Here is a 7,189-nt window from a genome sequence, read left to right on the forward strand (position 1 = left end):
TGATGTTCCCAAGACTCTCCTTGTCCCCCCCCATGGAGATGGTCCTTCACTAGCCTGTTGTTTTGAGCAGGGTGTGGTGGTCTCCCCAGTGGGATCCCAGCAGCTCCCACTGATTTCGGATGGGAAGAGCTGGCTCTGGAGCTGAATGGGACCCCTGGGAAGCAACATTTTGCTTTGTCCTTGGAAGCACACACAGAGGGGGAATTGTGTTTGGCTTTTCTCCTCTGCCTCAGAAAAAATCTCTGATGTTCCAGTGACCTGCTTATTATGTAGGTCATCATCAGCTGAAAGGAAAAAACAATTTCAGAAGTAGGAGAAATCCAGCAGGGCTCCTCCACTGAGCAGATCTTTCTGCAAAAACACGGAGAGTTGTGGTGGCAGGCAGCCTGGCCTCTCCCCTCTCCACCTGCTCTGCTCAGGGTGATGGGGGAGCAAAACTGCAGCTGGAGGGATGTGTGATACCCTGAAAGCAGGCAGACTCCCCAGGATCCAGTGTCTGCTGGGAGACAGGACAGCCCCACTGTAAAAAGGAGACATGGAATAAGCAGATGCCTCTGGATGCCAATAGTAAAACTGGGACCTGGACCAAAAATCCTCTCTGTGTTGTGCCAGTGCTTTTAGTCTGGGGCTGCTCTGCTTTGCCTGCAGCAGAGCTGACACTTTGTGATGCTCACTGAGAAGAGAGAAAGTCCTTAGAGGGAACTGGAACCTAGGCAAGGGACAAATTGCTGTGTGGCTGGGAGGAGGTTTGGTCAAGTCCAGCTTCACTCATACTTACCTGTGATGCAGTAACTCTTACTACCCCTCACTATCCTCTTTTCCTTCACAAATCCCCCAAATATCAGCTGGAGACCCCTGTGCCCTGGCTACTTCTTCATTGGGGACGTGTGTTTGTGTGTTTGCTGGTCAGGCAGGGAGGAAGGCAGCTGCAGCCCTTTCCTGTGCAGGAACACCAATGTGCCTCCCCATCCTACTTGCTCACCGAGGGATTTCTCCTTTCCTTCAAGATGTGTAGGAACGTGATGTGTTTGAGACAGACAGACCTGATAGGAGAGGCTGAAACCACTGAAAGGCCTTGCTAGTTATCAGAAAGGTGAAGAGGAGCATGGGGAGGGGGGTGTGCAGTGAGCAGAAGGCTCTGCCCCCTCTGCCTTGGTGTTAGCCAGGTCCCTTCACCGGGTCTCCATCACAGCCATATCTCACCGCGTCCACACCTGCAAAGCTGGAGTGTTTGAAGCCTCTCCAGCTGCAGGAGGCTCCTGGCACAGACCTTGAAGGTGCAGCTGGTCTTTTCCCAGAACATGGTTTCTTGTGAAGCTGCTTTCTTTCACATGTGCCAGCTCCTGCAGCCGTTATACCTCATTTTGTACTGGCATCTGCTGTGGTGTCTAGATAAAACGCACACATTTGTCTGACTGGACTGCCCTTCCTCTTCAGCATCTCGATTTTTGTGGTCTCTAGCTCATGCAGATCTCTCCCCAGACCTCAGTTCCTCTGCCTGGTTGATCCTTACCCAGACCATGGAGGGTTGTCTCTGACTCCTAAGACACCAACCTGGCAATGCGAAGCAGTGAAGAAACCTCCTCCTCCTATTTTCAGCTCCTCTAAGGACAGCACTAACGTACTTGCTCGTCCGCCAGGTGAATCACACTTTCACCAACTATCTGAGCAGACTCAACTAACATGCAGCTTGCTTCCCCTTGGCTCAGGCAGGCTGCTGTGGCTCTAGGAGAAAGTCTTGAGGACTGCTCCTCTTGCTTGTAGCTGTCTCACCCAAGGGTAGGCAGCCCTTGTCTCATCGCATCACAGTAGTGTAGAGAAGTCAAGGGAGGAAGCAGTAGAGCAATGGCAGCTCCATCAGAATGATATTCTTTCACCCACAGTAAGAAGACATTTCCTGTGCTTTGCATGCCCTCATGGAGCAGCTCAGGGCACTGACGTGATCTTCTGGTGGACCAAAGACATCTGGGACATCTTGCTCGAGAAGCAGAATTCGGGTATGTTCCTAGCACAAGATCTTCGCAGTTAGGCAGTGATCGGTGCCCTGGAGCTGGGATTGTCACGTCAGCCTGGTGGATCCTTGCACAATGCGGTGGCTGTGCACAATGCAGACAGCTGGAGCTGTCATGTGTTCATGGTGAAAACACGGAGGATAGCTCTTATCTTTGCTTGGAGGAAGGATTTGATTAGAAACTGTCTCATAAATGTGTGGTTATTGAATGCGTTGCTCATTTACTATAAATGAGCCATCTCCATAAACGTGCCAAGAGCATCTGTCCTCAGCAGCCAGGCAGCTGCTCTGAAGGAAGGCAGATGAGTCTCCCTCGTCACAAGCTTTTCCTCATTGAGCTTTTTCTGAATCACTCCCTGCATGGAGCAATTCTCCAACAACATTAAATGCCGCAGCCAGGGTGAGTCAAGCAGATCTTGTCAAGGCTGCCTCATTTTTTTCCTCCTTCTGTTTTTATTTTAAATCAAGCTTCAAATCCTCTGTGTCACAGGGTTTGGTGATGCTTCTAGCACAATTGATGGCAACAAGTAGCTACCCAGGAATGGTATGTTTTGTATGGCAGCCGGGGAGAACCTCCTGTTCCCAACATCTTCAGCCTGTTTGGGGCTTGTTTCCACAAAATTGGAGAACTTAACAGAAGGATGGTTGGGCTGTGAAATAAATCATTTTAGCCATTGTTTAAGTGAGCTTACTTATGTCTCTCCCATTGTGTCCACAAGTTGGTGAGGCCATAGATGCAATGAGAAGGAGTGTCTGAACTCAGGTTCTTGAGTGCAAAGTGAGGCAACCTCATGTTGTAATGAATGGTGATGCTTTCCCAAGGGGTTAACGGGTTCTATGTCCAGACATAAACCAGTCCCAAGGTGTTGGAGGGCTGGTTGAGATCTGTGCAAGCAAGCTAGGGTTTTTGCACATCTTTGGGAAGCATCTGGTGCTGCTCAGGATAAGGGACAAGGCTAGGTGGCCCTTGGACTCAGCTTCTTGTGATGGAGGAGCTGGCAATGCTCTGCGTAGCCTGGGGCTCTGTGCAGCTCTCTGTTGCAAGAGCATATCACTTACTTGCTCATCTTCAGTTAGTTTATCTCAAGATAAGTTGTGATGTTTTTCAATGCAGGTTTTCACCCAAACCACAGGATAACAGTTTAACGGTTGCTGTAGCCCCACGTGTTGCCAAACTGTAGTGACCATGCACCGCCCGCTTGTTCACAAGATATTTTCAGATACCTTCAAACAAAGCAAGCAGGCCACCTTCCCCACCAAGCCTACCTCAAGAAGGGTGACATGGCTTAATTAAAACCAGACAATGCCATAACGACGGCAGCCTCTCGTTGGCCACTGACTTCTCTGTGAGCTCAGCCCAGTGCAGCCACAGCAGCTTGGAGTGGGACCATGCAGGGAAAGTGAAATTTGTTTGTGCCTGTGCAGGAGACCCACTTGCAGGCTGCTATCAGAGGCTTTGGTACTTGGTGCTGCTGCTTTCTTTAGGGATGTAAATAAATGCTTGCTAGTCTGCTTAGTCCAGAACTGGCTGTGCTGGGGGGAATAATTAACTAAAATAACTGGGAGTAGGTAAGGATGAAATCTGAGGACAAATCTGTGCAAGTTTTTTTGTTTGTTTGTTTTTGGTTTTGGAACACTGCATCTTAAAGCAGGGAGCGGCTCGTACACCGCTTGCAGCTACACCTCCTTTGTCACCACCTAAAAATCACCACTTTTACTTTGATCTGTGCTAGAGGAAAACAATTCAGCAGGGACCAAAAACCTTGATTTATATCAGCCTGTTACCCAAATGTGCCCTCAGGTGGCTGTAGGTGAATCCCGGGCTCAAATTCTTCACTGTCCTTTGCGGCATGGCTTGTGTGGGCCTGGTTCTCTTGGTACCCAGGGCTGCTGCTTCTCTGGAGTTAGCCTGCTGCAGTCAGTCCCATTACACATGACGGTGTTGTCAGACAAACGAGGAGGTGATGACTTCACCTGTGTTATAACCTCTGCCCTGGGTTTCTCCTAGCCCTATCTGTTGTGAGTCACCTTTTATAGACAAATGCATCCAAACAAATAGCAAAGGCATACAGGGTAATGCCAGTACTTATACTGGTGTTTGGATAGCAGGCTGTGTTTGCAGAGCAGAGAGAGCAGTTGCACAGTCCGTGTGACTGGTTGCTCACTTCTAAGAAAACCAGTCCAGTATCTGTTTATCCGCCTGCTGTACAGCTGTGGTCCAATGACCTGACTCTCCATAGTTGCTTTTGCTATGTAAATCTTTTGATTTTCTTCCTGTATTTGAACACACATCTTTCCACCTCCTCTGCTGCATAAAAAGATTAAATCAAAAGCTGTAAGAGCATCACAGCTGTACAGCTGTGTTTTCTAGGGAATGGGAGGGATGAATAAAAGATGTGTTTAACTTGAAAGAATTTAATGAGGTTACCAGTGAATTTTGTTTAAGACTCTTCTCCATGCTCTAAACCCAGAGCAAGCAATGAGTGGTAATATTACTGGCATAGCAGCAACCATGACCCTGCTCGAGGTCCATGTTGGTGCCGCACCACCCTGAACAAAGATGTTCACCCATGTAAGATCTTACGGTGTGGTTGGCAGCAGGAATTCTGCCATATAATTCTGTCATCTGAAGGTGAGATGAGGGTATATCTTTAAGATAGCAAAGAATTGTACCTATAACTGTTGAATAAACATATATAAAGCAGTAAAATCACGCTTTTGCTGTCTGGTTGCAATCGTGATAGCAAGGCAGCCCACTCCAGAGGTGGGGCAGAGATTCTGCCCCAGTGCAGTCCTGAGCTAAGATGGCAGGCAAAAGGTAGGTACAGCTGCTTGTTGGGCTAGCAGAGGACAGTTGGACATCTTTGTTTATAATTCAAGTAATCAGTGATGGAAGTTTTTCAAACTCCCCTTCGTTGCGTCGTTTTTACCCATGATATCAACGATTGCGACATCAGCATGACTAATCCCATGCATGGGATTAATATAAGATGTCTGTTTTGTCCGTGGTTGGACTGTTTGTTTGCACAGCGTGTTGTAATACTTCACAAACAAGAAGCAGAGCAGGCCCAGTGCAGAAGTGTCTGCTCTTGTCAGAGACAGTGGCTTGTCTTCTGCTCAGGCTCACCAGAGATGGAAGGAAGAACTAAATGCATGGGACACCTTGAGAAACAAGTGTGTAAAATCCCACTGCTCCAGGTAAGGACACTTTACTTTGTGCAAACAAAATTGAGCTTCAAACACTTGGTAAGAAGCGCAGTGTTACGTCTTGATTCTCAGCTCACTGACTGCAACAAACGAGTCAGACCAAAAGTTCATCCATCAGACGCTAAAAGATGTCTTGCTGGTGTGTACTATACTCGTGGAAATCCCCTGATACAGCCCAGGACATGAGACTGCTGGTGAGCCAGTTCCCCATTGATCTGCCTAACCCTTTTATGAACTTGCTTGGGTTGGCTCTAGAACTTGGCAAGAAGTTAGTTCTGTATCACCTGAAAAAGTACTTCCTTCAATAGATTAGTGTTGTGTGCTAAATGTCTGCTGCATTTTCCTGCCCTCTAAACTCTAGGACAGTGTATCACACTGTGATAAAGCTTGCTGGTCTTTATAGCTCACAGTTTGAAAGGTATAAGGTTTCCTTTTGGCTAAGTACCCAGTCAATAGCTTGCATTTCAATCATCTTTTGTCATAGTGTAAGTATTTATGGCAACTATGCTTTGCTGGAGAGTTTTTTCCCTGAAGGTCAGGACAGTTGACGATAAAATTGTGTAACCTTCCTTGTGCTTACTGTACATCTGCATTTTCTAATAAACGTTTGCTTACTAAAAAAATACCCTTGGAGTAATTTGACAGAACTGAATGCTGCCAAGCCTAATTGTTCAAGAAGTTGACTTAATCTCTCTGATTATTTGAAGGGTGGTTCAAGTTGGGCCCTTTCCCTCTGCCTTCTGGTTGTGATCCTTTGTGGTGTGCTCGGGTTCGTGACAAGGACGATTCTGCATAACTATGAAAGCAAAAGGCTGGATGTTCTTAGCACGAAGTTCTCCTACACCCTGAAATCAGACGCTGCTGATCTTCAGGAGAGTACAAAATACAGAAGGGATTGTAATAAAAACAGCAGGAATTGGAAACAATTCCCTGGCACCTTATCTATGATTATTTATAATAGTGTTCAGACACTGTCCACACTTGGCATAGGTACAGACTTCTGTGAATGAAGCACCCAGTTTGAACCAGTACCCAGGGCAGGCAGCACCATTCCCGTGTTGGTTCTCCATGGAAATACCTCATATGGGACAAGTTTCTGTGGGTCACTGCCTCATTTTGCTCTTCTGCTTGTACTTGCGCAGGTTCAAAGTTGCTTTGAGCTTGAAAAACAGGCAGCAGCCACATAGCTCTTGAACTGGTGTAAACAGGAATGCAGTTGTGTTGGAGGCTGTGAAGCCTGCTCACGTTAGCTGAGGTCTGGTCCTTTTGTGCTGGGGTGCTCATTAAAGAAACCAAGCAAACCTGAGGAGCAGTTGAGTTGAACTCCCTGTGTTCTCCAGGCTGCTTGGAGCATCCCAAAGCCCAGCACATATTTTCCATTTGGAAAAAATCCACAGGCTGTGGTAGCAGGCTGTGTAGATAAATATCTACTTATTTAGCAGGCAAAGCAGGAGTGTTTGTGCTTGTCTGCCTTTTAGGCTGGCCTGGATTTTGTCATTGTGATCTGCCCTTCCTTCCCAGCTACTTCCTTCTGCACTTCAGTAAAGCTGGATGTGGCGTCACACTGGTGTTTGTCTTTGGAGGAGTAAACAAAACAAAAGGCCAAGAGGCAGCTACTTAAAACACATTCCTCTGCTGTGACTGGAAAAAAAAAAATCTCTTCTTTAGATATAGGCATCCACTGTTTGCATTGCTCACCCTACTGGCAGGGGTTATGGGCTTTGTCTGCCTCACTTAGTTTGAGTCTAGCCTGTCTAATCTTTCTGCTCTATTTTTGAGATGCTTGATGTGCTGCCCTTTCCTCCCACAGACCATGAGTTCCAGCTGCTTCCCACAGCTCCAGGAGCTGATTAAAAAAAAAAAAAAAAAAAAAAAAAGATCTGGTACAATGGATCAAGGTACAGTGATAGAGAAGAACGCACTTGGTCTTGATAGGGCTTGCTTTATCTACCAGGCGCATTGCAGACCTGA

The sequence above is a fragment of the Aythya fuligula genome, chromosome 10 (assembly GCF_009819795.1).
Source record: "Aythya fuligula isolate bAytFul2 chromosome 10, bAytFul2.pri, whole genome shotgun sequence".
In the NCBI taxonomy this organism is placed as follows: Eukaryota; Metazoa; Chordata; class Aves; order Anseriformes; family Anatidae; genus Aythya; species Aythya fuligula.